This window comes from Oryctolagus cuniculus, chromosome 13 (assembly GCF_964237555.1).
Source record: "Oryctolagus cuniculus chromosome 13, mOryCun1.1, whole genome shotgun sequence".
Classification (NCBI taxonomy): Eukaryota; Metazoa; Chordata; class Mammalia; order Lagomorpha; family Leporidae; genus Oryctolagus; species Oryctolagus cuniculus.
In genome coordinates, this window is record NC_091444.1 from 34,693,111 (window position 1) to 34,713,213 (window position 20,103).

General features: G+C 42.8%; 1 long non-coding RNA gene across 2 annotated transcripts in view; it reads left to right on the forward strand.

Annotated features, from left to right (window-relative positions):
• The window catches only part of LOC103350966 (uncharacterized), an 85,631-nt gene that overhangs the window by 41,796 nt on the left and 23,732 nt on the right, over positions 1-20,103 (forward strand). The window contains exon 4 of one of the 2 annotated variants that reach the window (XR_011381460.1): positions 10,539-11,178. The exons of the other annotated variant lie outside the window; for it this stretch is intronic. This is a non-coding gene — a long non-coding RNA (uncharacterized lncRNA). Of the gene's footprint in view, positions 1-10,538; positions 11,179-20,103 lie in introns of those variants that run through there. 2 annotated transcript variants of the gene reach the window in all.

Below are 20,103 nucleotides of genomic sequence, written 5' to 3' on the forward strand. Positions count from 1 at the left end.
AGGCACAGTTACAGAGAGGCAGAAACAGAGAGAGGGAGAGAGAGAGAGAGAGAGAGAGGGGTCTTCCATCTCCTGGTTCACTCCCCAGATGGCTGCAATGGCAGGAGCTGAGCTGATCTGAAGCCAGAAGCCAGAAGCTTCTTCCAGGTCTCCCACGTGGGTTCAGGGGCCTAAGGACTTGGGCCATCTGCATTGCTTTCCTAGGCCATAGCAGAGAGCTAGATCAGAAGTGGAGCAGCCGGATTCGAACCAGCTCCCACATGGGATACCAGTACTATAGGTGGTGGCTTTACCCTCTACGCCACAGAATGATCCCAATAGGCTAGTTTCTTGTTATTAGTGTTGTGTAATATTTATCATTCTGCCATTTTACTGTTAACTCATGTCTTTCTAGTTATTGGACATCTATTATATATGTAGTGGGATCTTGCTTTTATTGAGTGTGACAATCATTGCCTTTTAATGGTTTAGTCCATTTATATTTAATATAATTATTGATATGGTTTGGATTAAGTCTTACTATTTCTCTACTGTTTGTCCTATGCATTCTTTGTCTTTTTTTTGCTTCCTTTCTTAACATCTACTAAATTTATTGAGTTTTTATATTCAGTAGTATCTATTGCCTTAGTTGTATTTTTTGTTTGTTTGTTGTTCTACCTTGAATTCATGTTGAATGCTTTCATATAAGAATCTAACAGCAAAATATTTCATTTATCCCTTTTTGTTCTTTGTGCTTCTTCTTTCAACACTTTAATTCTATATTTGTTATAAACCTCATAATAAATTATTATTATATTTACTTCAATATATTGTCTGTTAAGAATTAAGAAAAAAGTATTTTTTTAAATATTTAGCCAGATATTTGCTATTTGTGACACTATTTATCTTTCACACAAGTTTGAATGTCAGTTTTGCGTCATTTTTCTTGAGCCTAAAGAACTTATTGTTACGTTTTATATAGTAAAAGTTTGCTGACATCAAATTCTTTTGGTTATTTTTCTTTGAAAAATACATTAATTTTGCCTTAATTTTTAAAGGATATTTCACCTTGATATAAATTTCTAATCTCATGGGTTATATTCACACCTAGTACTTTAGAAACGTTATTTGTATCCTGTCTTGCATGTTCTGAGAAATTCAGCAGTCATTCTTTTTCTAATTTAATAAATGTAAATTTACAAAGTGCAACTTTTGTATTATTGTGGCTCCCCGCCCCCAACCTCCCTCCCTCCCGCGGCCCTCCCCTCTCCCACTCCCTCTCCCATCCCAGCCTTCATCAAGTTTCATTTTCAATTATCTTTATATACAGAAGATCAACTTAAGTCTATACTAAGTAAAGATTTCAACAGGCTGCCCTCACACAATCGCACAAGGTATAGGGTATTGTTCGACTAGTAGTGTTATCTTTAACTCTCATAGTAAAACACATTAAGGACAGAGATCCTACGTGGGGAGCATGTGCCCAGTGACTCCCGTTGTTGATTTAACAATTGACAATCTTATTCATGACGTCAGCAATCACCCGAGGCTCTTGCCATGAGCTATCTAGGCTATGGAAGCCCCTTGAGTTCACCAACTCTGAACTTGTTTAGTCAAGGCCATATCACAGTGGTGGTTCCTTCCTCCCTTCAGAGAAAGGTGCCTCCCTCCTTGATGGCCCGCTCCTCCTGCTGGGGTCTTGTTCACCAAGATCTTTCATTTAGGTTGTTTTTTGCCACCGTGTCTTGGCTTTCCATGCCTCAGCAGTCATTCTTATCATTGTTCCCTGTTATATGATACATCTTTTCTTCTTGCTTGAGTGCTTTCAAGATTTCCATTGATTCTAGCATCTTTATTATGACAGCCTAGGTAAGGTTTTATTGTGTTTATCCTGCTGAGGTTAGTTGAGGCTCTTGGGTCTTTAAGTTGATGTTTTTGATCAAACTTGAATACTTTTTAGGAAATATATTTTTCTTTCATTCTTCATTCTGGGCCTCCAATTATACATATGTTAGGTCACTTACTGTTCTTTCTGCTGTTGTTATACATTTTAGTTCTATGTATTATAAACCTCACAAAGTTTTCCTTCTTGTGCTGCAGTTTAGAGAGTTCCTATTGATTTATTTTAAAATTTATTGATTTTTTTTCCTTTGGCAATGGTCAAATTACCGATAAGCTTAGTCAATACATTTTACATTTTATATATTTTAGTTTTAGACTTCTTTTTAAAGATTTATTTATTTATTTGAAAGGCAGAGTTACAGAGAGGCAGAGGGAGAGAAAGGGAATTTTTCATCTGCTGGTTCACTCCCCAAATGGCTGCAATAATGGCTGGAGTTGGGCCAGTCTGAAGCCAGGAACGAGGAGCTTCTTCTGTGTCTTCCAAGGGGGTGCAGGGGCCCAAGGATTTGGGCCATCTTCCACTGCTTTCCCAGGCCATAGCAGAAAGCTGGAATAGAAGTGGAGCAGTCAGGACTCAAACTGGTGCCCATGTGGGATGCTGGTGCTGGAGGTCGCAGCTTTACACACTAAGCCACAGCACCGGCCCCTAGTTCTAGACTTTTTACCTAATTCTTTAAAACCGTTTCCATTTATTTGGTGAAATTTCTCATCTGGTTACTGGTTTTATATATTTTCCTTTATATCATTCAATATATTTATTATAGCTATTTTACACTCTTTGCTAATCCAACAAATGTGCCATATCTGGATTTTCTTATTGAATGTTATTTCTTCCAATTATACTACATATTTTCTAGTCTTGTCATATATGAATAAGTTATTTTACTATAAGCTGGAAATTGTAGATAATACATTGAATTCTGTTGTGTTCTTTTAAGACTGCTAACTTTTACTTTAGCATATATTTAACTAGTGATTTAGTTTAATCCTGTTCAAGCTTAATTTGACTGTGTATGTTTACAATAATTTCTAATCAAATCTATATGACAAAAAAGCTACTATTCTTTCTTGATGTCCTCTTATTCATAATCTCAGATTGTCCCAGAAATTCTATTTGGATTTCTGAACCATGATTGCCCCAATTGACTCACTCCCCTAGGAGAATTCAAAAAGACTTTTTCAGATCGTATGTCCCAAGTTTTGTTTAGAAAAACAATGTCAAAGATAAGACGTTCTGGAAATCTGAACTTTTCCGGGAATGGTCTAATATTCCATTCTGCATTTCTTCAGTAATCAGTTTTTCCATTTGGGAGGTGCTCCAGCAGGAGTGATGGCTGGTTGCCTATCATGGCCCCTTGGTGAGCCAGGATAATTGCCATTCTGGAGGGTACAGCACTTTCTAAGTAAGCAGGTATAAAAGCCACAGAGGCAAACTGACAGCTACTACTTTTTATTTTATTTTATTTTTTTAGCAGTATGGAGGCTTTATATGGGAGAAAGAGAGTATATTACAAGCCCTAATGTAACCACTAAGTTGCCTCCAGCCTCTGTATTTCCTCTCTTGGTTTAGCGGCTGCTGTTGGGTTCTCTCTGTAACCCAGAAGCCACAACTCAGCAAGGATCAATGTTCAGCCCAGCCCTTTCTGACACCCTTGCTAAGGGTGAGTTCAGCTATAAGGAGATACTTCTGACATTTTATAACACCTATAAATGCTGCCAGACAGATGGCAAATCAGTGTTTCCAGCAGGCCAAGTAAAGAGGAGTGTGTGCTGATAGATGGCTTCAACACATCAAGCACGGAATGCAATCCCACAGAGCAGACCATCCCTTTTCTGGCTTCTTCCTCTCTCATGTTTCCGTGGATCCAATGGAATCAGTAAAACAGCAGCCAAGGACATTATTACCTGAATCATGTGATTTTCTTGTTTGGTAATTATAGGGACAATATTCCCAGGAAGACTCCTAGACACACCTACTATGCGTTTACCTTTAACCACCTGGCCATGTGTGAGCAACTGATGATTCTCTGGGAATCATAATCTTATTTGGCTTCTACTTATTAATTAAGAATAGCTTTACACAGTCATTATCCCTCTTGTTATCCTATAAAAATATAGGGAGCTTCAATAAATTAAGTTAAAAGTTTAACTCAGATTCTAGGTACTCTCTCTGCATTGGATTGTTTTCTCTGCGTCCTCTTGAGAGCTGTGTATGGGAAGACAGATCCATGAACTGGAACTATCTTAGAGCTGAGTGTTTTAAGAAAAAAGAGCCATACTAAAACATGGAGCATGCAGTAACTTCTCAAAGGAAACATCTTGGAAAAGAAGTGGCATTCAGGGAAGCAGGTGATGCCTGCCCTCTGATCTGAACTTTGCAGTCTGATCGTGGAGTGGGAGTATCTGTGGATATCAAAATTTGTGGGCCGGGGCTGGTGCTATGGTGCAGTAGGTTAATCCTCTCTGCATGCAGTGCCAGCATCTTCCGATCCAGCTCTCTGCTATGGCCTGGGAAAGCAGTGAAAGATAGCCCAAGTGCTTGGGCCTCTGCACCTACGTGGGTGACATAGAAGAAGCTCCTGGCTCCTGGCTTCAGATCAACCCGGCTCCAGCCATTGTGGCCATTTGGGGAGTGAAGCAGGTAGCAGACCTTTCTCTCTGTCTCTCCCTTTCCCTCTCTGTAACTCTACCTCTCAGATAAATAATAAATAAAATCTTTTTTAAAAAATTTGTGGGCCTCATCAACAGTAGACTGGATAAAGAAATTATGGGACATGTACTCTATAGAATACTATACAGCAGTCAAAAACAATGAAACCCGGTCATTTACAACAAGATGGAGGAATCTGGAAAACATTATGCTGAGTTAATTAAGCCAGTCCCAAAGGGACAAATATCATATGTTCTCCCTGATCAGCGACAACTAACTGAGCACCAAAGGGGAAACCTGTTGAAGTGAAATGGACACTATGAGAAATAGTGACTTGATCAGCTCTTGTCCTGACTGTTGATGTACAATGTAATACTTTATCCATTTTAGTATTTTTTTTGTTCTAGCACTATTGGTTGAACTCTGTAATTAACACAAAATTATTCTTAGGTTTTTAAATTTTAACTGAAAAGTGATCACCGTTAAATATAAGAGTGGGAATAAGAGAGGGAAGAGATGTACAATTTGGGACATGCTCAATCGGACTTGCCCCAAATGGTGGAGTTAGAAATGTGCCAGGGGATTCCAATTCAATCCCATCAAGGTGGCATGTACCAATGCCATCTCACTAGTCCAACTGATCAATTTCAGTTCACAATTGATCACACTGATAGGTCTAAGAGTCAAAGGGATCACACAAACAAGACTAGTGTCTGCTAATACTAACTGATAGAAGCAAAAAGGGAGAGTACGATCCAACATGGGAAGTGGGATACACAGCAGACTCATAGAATGGCAGATGTCCTAAACAGCACTCTGGCCTCAGAATCAGCCCTTAAGGCATTCGGATCTGGCTGAAGAACCCATGAGAGTATTTTAGGCATGGAAAGCCAAGACACTCTAGGAAAAAAAAAAAAAGACCTAAATGAAAGATCTCTGTGAGTGAGGTCCCAGTGGAAAGAACGGGGCCATCAAAGAAGGAGGTACCTTTCTCTGACGGGAGGAGGGAACTTCCACTTTGACTAAGACCCTGTCTAAATAAGATCGAAGTCAGCAAACTCAGAAGGCTTCCATAGCCTTGGCAACTCATGACTACAGCCTAGGGAGATTACTGACGCCATAAACAAGAATGTCAAATTTTTAAGTCAACAACAGGAGTCACTGTGTACTTACTCCTCATGTGGGATCTGTCCTTAATGTGTTGTCCAATGTGAAGTAATGCTATAACTAGTACTGAAACAGTATTTTACACTTTGTGTTTCTGTGTGGGTGCAAACTGTTGAAATCTTTACTTAATATATACTGAATCAATCTTCTGTATATAAAGATAATTGAAAATGAATCTTGATGTGAATGGAATGGGAGAGGGAGCGGGAGATCGGAGGGGTGTGAGTGGGAGGGAAGTTATGGGGGGGGAAGCCATTGTAATCCATAAACTGTACTTTGGAAATTTATATTTACTAAATAAAAGTTAAAAAAATAAAAAAATAAAAAAAATTTGTGGGCCAGTGACCTGTATGAGAGGAGAAACTGGTACAGTGATCACACATTGTGAAACATTCTAGAACAGTACCAGTTTGGTGAACTATTATTCTTATCAGGAAAAGTTAATCACAAGATATGGAAATGAAGTTTAATTTGTCTTCACAAGAACTTTCAAACAGAAAAAAATGCACACCTCAAAATGTAATTTTCAAAGACCACTTGATTGTATGTTTGGTTTGGGTAGATTCAAACTGGTCAGGTGAGGGAACAGCTGCTAACTGAGGAGCAGGTGGAGAAGGGTGATTTGGGCTGCCAGGGAGCTGTGGAAGAGCCCTCTTTGAATGAAGCAGACTCAGACACACAGGCTTAAGCCTCTTTAGAATGATGTGGCAAGTAGGATGAAGGTCAAACTCAGCCCAGGGAACATGGGAGCTGCTTCCTTGACTAATTTCCTCTTGGCACTGCCAATCTTGCCATTTATTGTCCCTGCTAACAGCCAACCCTGCCTTGTATGTGGTTAGTGATTCATTCCTAACCCTCTTCTGAAAGATATGTGATTCTGGCCAGTAACTAAAATATAAAGGACATTTCAAAAAGTTTGTTGACAACTGGAATTATGAAATAACTTTATTTTAGTACAAAAAACTTTGAAATCCATGCATAGTTTTTTCATAATCCACATTCCCCATGAACTTTTTGAAGATCCCTCATAGGCATGAGGAAAGAGAAGGGAGTGGAGAGCAGCCAGGATCTTAACACGAGCTTTAGAGTCTGTTTCACACATAAGCACAACCCGATGTTGTCCTGACCCTTCGGCTTTGCCAGGAACATACAAGGGAGGAAACTACTTACATCACATGTAAATAAACTTCAAAGGCTTGATAATAGTTTTGAAGAGTAGTTCAAGTGTATGTTTAGAAAAGAGAAGTAGGGGCTGGCGCTGTGTCACAGTGGGTAGAGCTGCCACCTGAAGTGCTGGCATCCCATATGGGCGCTGGTTCAAGACCCAGCTGCTCCACTTCTGATCCAGCTCTCTGCTGTGTCCTGGGATAGCAACAGAAGATGTCCCAAGGCCTTGGGCCCCTGCACCCACATGGGAGACCTGGAAGAAGCTCCTGGCTCCTGACTTCGGATCAGCGCAGCTCCGACTGTTGCGACCATTTGGGGAGTGAACCAGCGGATGGAAGACCTCTCTCTCTCTCTCTCTCTGCCTTTCCTTCTCTCTCTGTGTAACTCTTACTTTCAAATAAATAAATAAATCTTAAAAAAGAAAAGAGGAGAAGTAATAGAAATGTGAAAGAGAAAGTAATGTGAAAGTATTGTGAAATACATATTTTGAAGAGCAGGGTGGTCATAGTAAACAAGGTAAAACAAACATCTGAAAAGAGATTGAGGTGCATATTTTTTAAAAAAAGAGGAGTCATAGTATTTGATTGGAAGGACCAAGAGGAGGGATGGCCTTGAGAGAGTAAAACATTAGGTATTGATTGATTTCAGAGTGAGACTGGGTGTTTTGGTCTCTCATTATGCCCCCCTTTTTTTGAATGTGTAAATCCATGCATCTAAACCTTTTTATTTATTAAGTTATATTCATAGCTTTCTGTGGTTGTTACTGTCATGGTAACAGACACAGAAAGGTAGTGAAAATGGCAGGACAGGGAAGGGGCACTTCTGAGTGAGCTGTAGCTACCTGAAACTATGATCCTAAACTTCTTTGTAAAAAGCATGCTGTATTTTTTGAGTAGTTTTGGGTGCATTGTAAAATTGAGTAGAAGGTACAGAAAGTTCCCACTCAGCCTCCCAAAATCAAAATCACCCCAAAAATGGTATCTTAGTTACCACTGATAAACCTACACTGACACACCTTTATCACCCAGACTCCGTTTACCTTAAGGGTCACTCTAATCCCCACATTATTTGTGTGGGGTCTAACGTGCAAGCTCAAGGCCAGCATCTGCACCTTTTGGCTCAGTGGTGACAGGGCCTCCAGCACATTTCCACTTCTTCTTTCAAAGCTCTTCTGCTCCCAGATAGGACCCCAGCTCCTAGGGCTAATACTGTCTGAGAGTCCCCATTTTGAGCCTATACTGCAAAGCCATATCCCATGCTTGGAATTTGTTTTCAGCTTCCTCTCCACAACAGAACTTTCCTGGGAAGAAATTCAGTGCTTTTTGAGGTCACATCTAGTTATTTATACACGAATGTGAACTAAGGTGCTAATGAGTATGATTAGAGACAAAAGAGAGCTATGGGAGATGGTACTTACCCAGAGGAAAGACACTTACATTCTATGAATTTCAAGAAGCAGGCTTGAGCAAGCCAGAGGGATAGATATTTCTGAATTGCCCAGCCTTAGGGAAACTCTCATGTGGGTAGGAGGTCACATGCTTCACCTATGTGAAGAGTGAACCCTGTGTCTTTCATGGCTATCACTTTATTCACTATTTTAGCTTGAAAAGTAGGATTATCTAAAATACCCTTTGCTTTCCTTCCTTCCCTTTCTCCCTCCCTTCCTCCTTTCCTTCTTCCTTTCATTTTACAATGGGAAGATGAACAAATAACTGATTTCAGGTCTCATAGAGTTATAGACCTTTAAGCAGTGGTGTGGTGCTGATGTTCAAAACTGAATTTCTGAATAAAATGTAAGTTTATGAGTGCATTATGGGTATAAAGTTTATGTGGCATACATTTTACAAGTAATAATAAAATATAACACTTCATTATGGATCCATGTAGCCAATTGATTTTTTTTTTTTTGACAGGCAGAGTGGACAGTGAGAGAGAGAGACAGAGAGAAAGGTCTTCCTTTTGCCGTTGGTTCAACCCCCAGTGGCCACCGCGGCTGGGGCACTGAGGCCGGTGCACCGCGCTGATCCGAAGCCAGGAGCCAGGTGATTCTCCTGGTCTCCCATGCGGGTACAGGGCCCAAGGACCTGGGCCATCCTCCACTGCACTCCTGGGCCACAACAGAGGAGCAACCAGGACAGAATCCAGCGCCCAACCGGGACTAGAACCCTGGGTGCCGGCGCCACAGGTGGAGGATTAGCCTAGTGAGCTGCACGCCGGCCACCCATTAATTTTTTTTTTTTTAGATTTTTAAAAATTTTTTTTTAAATTTTTTAATTTTTATTTAATTTTTATTTTTTTGGCAGGCTGAGTGGACAGTGAGAGAGAGAGACAGAGAGAAAGGTCTTCCTTTGCCATTGGTTCACCCTCCAATGGCCGCCGCGGCCGGCACGCTGCGGCCGGCGCACCGCGCTGATCCGATGGCAGGAGCCAGGTGCTTCTCCTGGTCTCCCATGGGGTGCAGGGCTCAAGCACTTGGGCCATCCTCTACTGCCTTCCTGGGCCACAGCAGAGAGCTGGCCTGGAAGAGGGGCAACCGGGACAGAATCTGGCGCCCCGACCGGGACTAGAACCCGGTGTGCCAGTGCCGCAGGCGGAGGATTAGCCTAGTGTGCCGTGGCGCCGGCCAACCAATTGATTCTTATAAAATGCTTTTGTTGATTATTGCTGAAGTAATGTATGTATAACCAACCTATGTTTACAATTTAACCATGATGTAACAAATTAAGCTGCATCTCAATCTACTGGATCTTTTCCCAGTAAATTTATTGTGATTATACCTTGACATAATCTAAAGTTTATTTACTATTTATTACCTCATACAAACTAAGACCATTAAACTAAGGGCTCTTTCAGAATTATTTGTAATATAATTTTTAAAATATTGTTTCATTTAAGAAATGGCTTGCAGAGTCAATGCTGTGGCACAGTGGGTTAACCACTGCCTGCAATGGCAGTATCCCATATGGGTGCCTGTTCAAGTCCTAGCTGCTTTACTTCTGATCAAGCTTCCTGTTGATGTGCCTAGGAAAGTAGAAGAAGATAGCCCAAGTACTTGGGCTTCTGCACCCACATGGGAGACCAGTAAGAAAGCTCCTGGCTCCTGGCTTTGGCTTGGCACAGCCCTGGCCATTGTGGTCATTTGGGGAGTGAACCAGCAGATGGAAGCTCCCTCTCTCTGACTCTCTGCCTCTCCCTATCTGCTTTTCAGATAAATAAATAAATCTTTAAAAATCAGGAAAAAAACAATTGGCTTGCGAAATTTCTGAAAATTTAATAATTGGCTCTTGTGAGCTGAGCCAGCTCCAGCACACTTCTGCTTTTGAGGCTGGCAGTCATCTGGTTTGATCCTCTTGACATCTTCTTCAAAGAAGTGCTAGGAGGTAGCACCTGACCCAGTGGTGTTTGCCCTCTGTTGAGCTAGATCATGGAGAAGCTGATGACATCTTCATAATTTTTCATTCTGGGATGTTTATAAATCATCTAACAGAACAGATTGTGGCCTCTGGTTGAAGATGTGAGGCTTTTTGTGAAGTGATACAACTTCTCACCAGCCATGCCCTTTATTTCTCAACTCAGACAAAGATGCTAAATCCTCTCATTGAAGAGAAAGCCTGGCTGAGGAGTAGGGCGGGAAGGGAGTTAAAGCAAGCATCTTTCCATTCATTTCTTTCAGGTTTCCTCCCTCTACATACCTGCTTGGCACAGCATCAGTGATATGCACAGAGTGACTCCCCAGGGATCAGCAATCCCTTTCTGCCCTTCAGCTACTGTTCTTTGTGGGGAGCAGCCGGACTGGACTGAGTTACTGGAATTAAGACTTGTTCTATGCATCTGCTCTCCCACAATATGGCGCTGGGAGAGAAGTAAACAGCTTCCGCACAGCTGCCTCCAGTTCAACTAATAAACTGTAGGACTTGCTCCTGATTGGAGGAGAGCAGCGTGCTCGGCGTGTGGGCAGCCGAGTTGGGATTGGCGGAGGAGGACTATAAAGGAGGAGAGAGACGGCATGCACCGGGAACATCTATGGGGAACATCTAAGGGAACCCGTGCAGCCCCCGAGAAAGCCGGCCGGCGGTGTGCCGCTCCCCTGCAGAAGTGGGGAATGCGGCCAGGGGGAACTGCCCTTCCACGGAGGTGGAAGGGATAGTAGCCAACCCGGGAAGAACCAGCAGCAAACCCGGGGAGGGCCGAGCAGACGAAAGAACAGCGCAGGGTCTTGTGTTGCTCCTCCACGAAGAGGGGGAGCGACATAATGGTGCCGTGACTCGGATAGGAAACCTAGGACGGATAGCAAACTTAGGAGGGAAGAAACGGGAAGAAACGGGAAGAATTGGGAAAATATCGGAGAGAGAGACTAGCAAACAGCCTAGGGAAAATACCGGAGAGAGAGACTAGCAAACAGCCTAGGGAAAAGCCAGACGAAAAGGGTGCCGGAAGAAGCTATTGAAAGCCTAGGCATAGACTCGGATACGGACTACGGGGGGAAGCTGGGAGAAATCTCTAAGGTCGAAAGCGAAAGTGAAAGCTAGAACAAACAGACTCGGACGCGGACTGTGGGGAGAGGCCAGGAGAAATGAGGGAGGAATATCGTTGGAGGAAAGTTTGGGGAAACATACCGGGTAGAGAAAAATGTTAGGGAAATTGAAGCCGTGGGGTGCAGGCCAAGGCGGACACGAAAGCCACTTTGGGATTCTCAAGTTAGCCCGGGAATAGGGGGCGAAAAGTTGAAACCAGAAGCTGAAACGTGAGCCTGGTTGGGATCCGTCTGATTAGCCCGGGGAGCAAAGGACGGGAAGCCAAACCGTGGGGCGGAGACGTACGCTGGGTTGAATTCGCCAGGCTAGCCCGGGGAACTTAGATTGAATGCTAGTGGCGGACACGTAAGCTACGCTGTGTTACTCGCGGAAGCCGCCGCGTGCAGAGAGAGCACGGGGCGTGAATAGATAGGGAACGCTGGCGCGAGGCCGTGGTGCGGGCGCGAAGTGCGTGGAGACCGCGGAGCGTGCGCGCAGAGCCGGGAACCCGCCGGCGGGGCGAGGTGCCAGGAAGCCGCGCGGAGCCGTGAAGCTGCCGGCAGGGCGAGGCGCCGGGAAGCTGCGGGGATAAGAGAAACAGAAGTTTAGAAGTAAGATGAGGAAAATAGGAATGCTGGAAGATAGAAGTAAAATGGGAGAAATAGGAATGCCCGGAGATAGAGAAATAGAGAAATAGAAAGGCCTCCCCTCAACATGGCAATTAGAAGGCTTGGATTCGGTCTGCCCGATTAGTGAGGCGATGAGCACCTGGGCGGCTAGCAGCTTATGCGCCGCAGGTCACCGAAGACAGGCACGAATTAACATCAGTAAGGCTTCCCCACAATACCGCAATTAGAAGGCTTGGATTCGGTCTGCCTGATTAAGGCGGTAAGCGCCAGCAAGCAGCTCGACCAGAGTATGAGCTGCAGGTCACCGAAGATAGGCACGAACCAACACTAATAAGTCTCCCCCACAATAAGGCAATGAGAAGGCTTGGATTCGGTTTGCCTGATAGGTCTTGTAAGTCCCCTGCAGGCAGAGCAGAGCATGCGCTGCAGGGCACCGAACACAGGCACGCATCAGCGCCTAAAAACCTCCTCACAACATGGCGAAGAGAGGACCCGGATTCGGTTTTCCTGATTGATAGGACTTGTAAGAGCCTGTGGCAACTCTAGCAAGTAGAGCAGAGTGTGTGCCGCGGGACACCGAAGACAGGCGCGTATCAACGCCAAAAAATAAAAAGAAAGGGGGATCTGTGGGGAGCAGCCGGACTGGACTGAGTTACTGGAATTAAGACTTGTTCTATGCATCTGCTCTCCCACAATATGGCGCTGGGAGAGAAGTAAACAGCTTCCGCACAGCTGCCTCCAGTTCAACTAATAAACTGTAGGACTTGCTCCTGATTGGAGGAGAGCAGCGTGCTCGGCGTGTGGGCAGCCGAGTTGGGATTGGCGGAGGAGGACTATAAAGGAGGAGAGAGACGGCATGCACCGGGAACATCTATGGGGAACATCTAGCTGAAAGAACACCCGTGCAGCCCCCGAGAAAGCCGGCCGGTGGTGTGCCGCTCCCCTGCGGAAGTGGGGAATGCGGCCAGGGGGAACTGCCCTTCCACGGAGGTGGAAGGGATAGTAGCCAACCCGGGAAGAACCAGCAGCAAACCCGGGGAGGGCCGAGCAGACGAAAGAACAGCGCAGGGTCTTGTGTTGCTCCTCCACGAAGAGGGGGAGCGACAGTTCTTCACTGTCTAAACCTAGTTTGCTATAAAAACTAGTTCTGGGGGCAAGAAAATTTTTAAAAATGACTAAACCTATCACAATGTCAATATGCATGTGGAAGAGAGAAAGTATTTCAGTATATTTCTTTATTCTTTGTTTATTAATTTCCCATCCAGGAGCATATACATTTTTAGCTTTTAATTTATTTACTTACATATATATAAGTATATATATATATATAGAGAGAGAGAGAGACAGAGACAGAGACAGAGACAGAGATCTACTAGCTAGGGCTGAGTCAGGATGAAGCCAGGAGCTAGGAATTCAATCCAGGTCTACCATGTGGATGGTAAGGACCCAGGAACTTGAATAATCGCCTGCTGCATCCCAGGGTGCACATTCTAGAAATAGGAGCAGGGCTGGGTCTTGAAACCAGGACTCAAGTTTGGGATGCAGGTGGCTCACACAGCATCTCAACCACTGTACCAAATGTCCATCCCAGCAACCTATAATTCTCAGCTCAGAGTAGAAGCATAATCTTCCATGAGATTTAATTGAACATGATTTCCTTGTTCAGATTTTGTATTGATTTAGCAGTCAATTCCACTAAAGTTGAGTTTTGTGTTTTTGCCAGTCAGGCTGCAGTGAATTGTGTTTAATTTCTGTGTTATTAGTGCTGCCATTATTAATACTATAGCTTCAGGAAGGGTGAATAGGAGACAAAGCAGGAGTGTAGGGGGCAAGAAAGGCAAAAAATATTAAGCTACTTTTATAAAATATTTTAAAAATTGAGGGAAGTTGAACATAAAAGTACCATTTTCATCATTTTGAAGCATATAATCCAGTAGCATTGGGTACATGCACAGAGTTGTGCAACCATCATAACTGTCTAGTTCCAGAACAGTTTCATCACCCCCCAAAGGAAACCTTGTACCATTAAGCAGTGGTCATTACTCCCTCTCCTGCTCTCTTCAGGGCCCTGGCAACCACTAATCTGCTTTCTGTCTCTATAGATTTGCCTACTTGGGATATTTCATATAAATGGATTTACACAATATGGCTTTCCCTGCGTTTGGCTCTTTCACTTAGTATAATGTTTCCAAGGTTCATCTGTTTTGTAGCATGTATCATAAGTTACTTTTGAATAAAAATGAAATTGGGGATGACAGCCACAGGTCCACTTCTCCTGGCTACTTAGCTCCTTCCACTCACTTTTGCTTGGCAGACCGTGAAATAACTGCCATCACCAGCCTCTAATTTGGTGCCTTTTTCAGCTCCCAAGAAGATGGGCAAAGAGAACTAAAAGAAATAAAAAGTTCATCTGTCTCAGCTGAACAGCTATTCCTCCTGTCATGTCCAGTCAACAATTTTTACAGCTTTAGTCATATTTTGGTTTGTAGTTAACATATTGACTTAAAGGGCATAGTATTAGCAAGGTCTTGGTTCAGTAAGACTGACTTAGTATAATGTCTCTTTAATTTGTTTTATTTTCCAATAGCCACATGAAAGCAAAAGACAAAACCAGGGCAAAGCAGAAAGTTTACCCCAAAAATAACTTATGACTTGATCAGACAAAAAACAAGCACTCCTTTTAATACATGGATAATGACTTCACCACTTGTAAGACAAGCTCTCAGTTCTTAGTGATTTTGTCAAGGGTATGGTCCTATGAGAATCTTTGTTTAAACATTTCTTAGTGGTTCTGTGCCTCATCACTAAAGTCTACAACAGGAAAACAAGGTCATTCATTAGGTTCCTGTTTTTCCTTCTATTGTCACTTCTTCTCTAGGATTCTTACTGGATTGTGAGCTCTTTGGGGAAGAATCTAGGTCTGATTCATATCTGTGTAATGCAAATCTGTGCTGGTTCAAAGGCCCTCATCTGTGTAACAAAAGAACTCTAGACACATTTTTATTCTGTTGCATTATTCAGAGTAATTAATGTTAGATGCAGTAGCATGACAACCTCAAAATCTTCAGTGGCTTAACACAATAAATGGTTATTTCTTGCTTTTATCACAGTTCATAACAGGTTTGGCAACTCTCTGCAAAGTTATGACTCAGGATTTGAGCTCCTTCTGTCTCTGAGTTTGCCACCTTCTAGGGCTTTCTTGGAGACCTTCCATGTATCATCTGACTTAAGCAAATAAAGGAGAGACCAGGGAGAGGGTATCATGGAAATTTTAGGATACAAGCCTGGAAGTGGCCTACATGACTTCCTGTATTGTTTCTTTGGCCATTGCAGAAGGTCTAGGAGATATAGTTTTCTGTGTGCTCAAGAGGAAATGATGTTAAGCATGTAGTCAATCCCTTTCCTTCTAGCATGCATGAGGAGAAATGGTTGGGAAAAGGTTGCCACGTGATGGTTCCCAGATAGGTTATGTGTACTTAGGCTTCTGCTTTGCCTGATTACAAGCTGGTGAACTCCGCTCTATCATGGACTATCACTCGGTTTCCTGCTGGTCACTTCCTGCAGTTCCAGAACATCCTACCTTAAAATTGATGCTGCAATCATAGATCTGAACTCAGGGTGAGGAAAGTCTGTTCTCTTTACCATGCCACACAAATCCTTCCTTTACTTGCAGCTAAGCTAAGACCACACTGTAATAGCAAAACTTTATGGGAGGTTTTATTATCACAGAAGGAAATTATAATGCAGAGGAATATAAACCTTAGATGTGAATGTCCTCAGAGTCCACTAGCTGAAGATTGCCTAGTTTCTGGACTCCCTCACAAGGATGGAGGTTGGCTTTCTTCTCCCAGCCTTGGGTAAGAACATGTTAGAGGGCAGTGGGACCCACAAGTGGCAGCTAAAGCTGTTTCATAGGGACTTCCACCGCTAGCAGCTGGACTCATCCATGCCCTTTCTCATTGTGCACCATCTTCCCTCCTCATGTGCTGGCCTTTGCTTTTCTATGCACAAGGTGGAGAGATGGTTGCACAGTGTCTATGTTTATATTATTTTCATGGCTATCAGTAGTTTTCAAATGTTTCTTAATCCCAATTCTAGTTCTAGAGAGAGATTGGTCCATCTTGGATGACCAACCTTTATCTTATTAGCTCTAGCCAGGGAAGAGGGTCATGTGGTACATGCATTTCTGCCAGTGTATATCTTGCAGGTTAGAATAATCATATCCAAGACAATTGAAATGAGTCCATGTTTAAAGCAAATGAATCCATCCAAAGGTAACTTCATATTCTATTGCCTATAATACAAAACAATGCTCAAAAGTTTGAAGATTTTTCTGGATCTGATCCTCTAATGAAAGTTTCTCACATCATAAGTTCGAGTTTGGATTAGAGCTCTAATTCATTGTATTTTTCCTCACTAGAAGAATCCCTATGCGTACTAAACATCATATAAGCATAGAGCCTGAGAGAGCTCAGTCTTAAGATAGCAGCCATGTAATCTCTATGTTCCCCTTTTAAACTTCTAGTTATGGGTAACTTGGTCATTTTTCTGTTTTACTTGAATCTACCATAGGCCAAGGGAAGTCCTTTGTATAGACAAGATACAGAAGTTAATGAACAGTGAGTATTATGAAAAAAACTATACGTGGAGTTCAAAAATTTTTTCCACCAAAATAAACTTACCTTTCTATGCCATTTTCTATAAGATTAAAAAAATTAATTGATTTGAAAGGCCAAGAGGTAGAGAGACAGACAGACAGACATGGAAAGATGGAGAGATGGTTACTTCCAAATTTCTGCAATAGCTGGAGCTGGGCCAAGCCAAAGCCATGAGTCAGGAACTTAATCTTGGTCTCCTACATGGATGGAAGGGACTCAACTACCTGAGCCATTATCTACTGTCTCCCAGGATGCACATCGGCAGGAAGCTAGAATCAGGAGCAGTCTCTGGTGTCTGTCCCTCGAATGTCTTCCCACTCAATCATCACTGACTCAGCCTGAATATTATGTCTAGGGGACCATAGGAAAAGAACAAGTAGAGACCACCACAAGAGCTTTTTTTTTTTTTTTTTTTTTTTTTTTTTTTTTTTTTTTTTAGTTTTATCTACATTTGAAAGTCAGCAAGAGGGGAATAGAAGAAGAGGAGAGACATCTTCCATCTGCTGATTCACTCTCCCAAATGGCTGTAACAACCAAGGCTGAGCCAGGCAGAAACCAGGAGCCAGGAACTTTTTTTTTTTAAAGATTTATTTATTTTTACCTGAAAGTCACAGTTACATAGAGAAGGAGAGGCAGAGAGAGAGAGAGAGAGAGAGAGAGAGAGAGAGAAGGAGGTCTTCCATCCACTGGTTCACTCCCCAGTTGGCCACAATGGCCAGAGCTGTGCCAATCTGAAGCCAGGAGCCAGGAGCTTCCTCCTGGTCTCCCTTGCAGGTGCAGGGGTCCAAAGGCTTGGGCGATCCTCCACTGCTTTCCCAGGCCATAGGAGAGAGCTGAATCAGAAATGGAGCAGCTGGGTCTTGAACTGGCACCCATATGGTATACTGGCACCGCAGGCAGTGGCCTTACTGGCTACGCCACAGCACTGGCCCCGAGCCAGGAGCTTTTTCTGCACCTCTGACATGGATGCAGGGGCCCAGGCACTTGGGCTGTCTTCTGCTGCCTTCCCAGGCACATCAGCAGAGAGCTGGATTGAAAGTGGAGCAGCCAGGATTCAAACCTGTGCCCACATGGGACACCAGAGCCACAGATGGCGACTTAACCCTCTGTACAACAGCACTGGCCCCTCACAGGAGCTCTTTATTCATAAACTCTCTGAAAACTTCTGAACAACCAGATTTTCTGTTGATGACAACTGGCACAGGATGCAGGCAGCTCAAGCAGTGTTTCAAGTGCTGTGCCAAATGCCACTCCCATCTTCCACAAATGTTTTGTAGTTCTCTTGTAATAGTCTGTCAGTTACAAGTTATTGAATAAATGGGTCAAATGGGCCTATCCCATTTGCTGATGTCAAGAACTGCAAATGGTGGTTTGCTCCATGTCCTGAGCATTTCTTTCTTTTCCATATTGCAAATCAATGTATTTTAGTGATAATTTTTGGTTTTCAGTTCTTGGAAACTTTTTCAACTCTCTTGACGGGCAAAATTGTCACCTCCTCTATGCCACTGTAGTAACTGATTTACATTGTTAGTATATGGTACTGAATTTCAGTTACTTGTACCCAGTTCTGCCTACCTGACAGAATGATGAACTGCTGAGAAATAGGTATTATCTTTTTATATACCTAGTATATATTAAATGTGCAAAAGGTATTTCTTGAAAATATGAATCAGTGTATGAATAACATATGTTTACTAGGGTATTGGTATGGCATTCAGGTAAAAATTGAGCCACAGTGTCAACTATCAAAGAATTTTTCTCTGGATATGCCTTATTTTTGTCACATACCCTTCAAATTTCAACCAGATATTTCCAATATTATCCTGGGATAAGTATTGTATAATTTCTCATTCATTCATTACCTCAGATATCTTTTTAGGTGTCTGCTAGGGCCAAATAATATACTAGAACCTGAGAATAAAGTGATGATGACTAATGATGTTATATAATGGTAATTTCTATGAGTGCTTGACACAATAAATAACACTTTTCCTTCCTGAGTTCTGAACTAATCCAGAAATAAGACAAATGAGCCAGCACATAAAGTCAGAATCATAGCATTTAAAAACTTCCCTATAAAGCTTATATGGGATAGTGAGCCTTTTATCTGTGGATGTATGGGCTTCTTAATACTAACCTAAGAGTTAAATAGACTCAGTTACAGGCAGTGATTTCCTGTGTGCCTTTCCCTATAAAAGCAGTGTTGGAGAAGCAGAATGTGTGTTTTCCCAGGAAGTCTAGTCCCTGTAGAATAGGATGCAGAAAGATTTATGGAGCAAAACCTTCATGGTTATCCCATGGCACCTGCATTTTTCTTGCCACCCTGGCTCTCAGTGGTGATTTTTCTTATAGCCAATAGCTTTGTTTTCAATATGCCTGGAAGATGCAGCTACTGCTGATGTCAGTCAAAGGCTCTTGCAGTGTTGTGATGGCCCAGTGACACCTGTGCCAAGACTGCTGACGCCTGGTCAAGGAGAAGTCTGAGCCGACTCCTGTGGTTGCCAGAGTCACCAAAGTTGCTGAGGAAGTCGTTGGCACCAGAAGGTCTGCTTGTTCAGCGTCTTTCAGAGCTTGTGGATAAAGAGCTCCTGTGGTTTCTACTTGCTCTTTTCCTGCGGCCCCCTAGAGAGAAGATTCAGGCTGGGTCAGTGAGTACTGAGTAGGAAGATGTTCGGAGGGACAGACACCAGTCAGTGATGGCATAACTCCCCATGAGGGCATTCATACCACTTTAGAGAGCTGCACCAGACCTGACAAAGCAGAGTGTTCACCACGCAGTCTTTTTCTTGTACCCCTGTATTGGATCACATTACCTGTAATGCATTATGAATTAATAATGCTTATAAATCCTTTAATGATCTTGAAAGTAATACCATTATTTGCAATTTTGGTGTAAAAAACACTAATATGTTAAATGTTTTCATAACCTAGTTTTGGTATTTCTTAAAGTATTATTTCAGGAGTCTCAAAAACAAGAGGAGGTTGGGGCTCCACAACCTCCACAGGGCCCCTTTATCCCTCCTACTCTAGACCATTGTCCTGTAGCAGACTTGATTGCTTTGGTAGTCTCCTAGAGGAGGAATTCTTTCTCCAGAGGTTCCTCTATCCCTTAGTAAGTAAATCCCTACTGGGTCTCCTACCTACCCACAAGTCCTTGCAACATGCCCTGACATGCTTGAGTCCTACAGTGAACCAGCTTAGGCTCCTGCTGGGTTCCCTGCATGAATGGGAATGAATCAGGAAGGGCTTACCTAAATTAATCCAGGAGCTTAATTAAATTAATAAGAGCAACCTTTACAGGGCAGATATAATGAGGACTCTGTTCCTTTGATTTGTTTCCATTCTTTCTCTGACTTGAGCTTCTATTTACTATTCAGCCTTGACTAAATCAGCACATTTCAATAGTCACACCTAGAAATCTTGTGAGTACTTCTGCA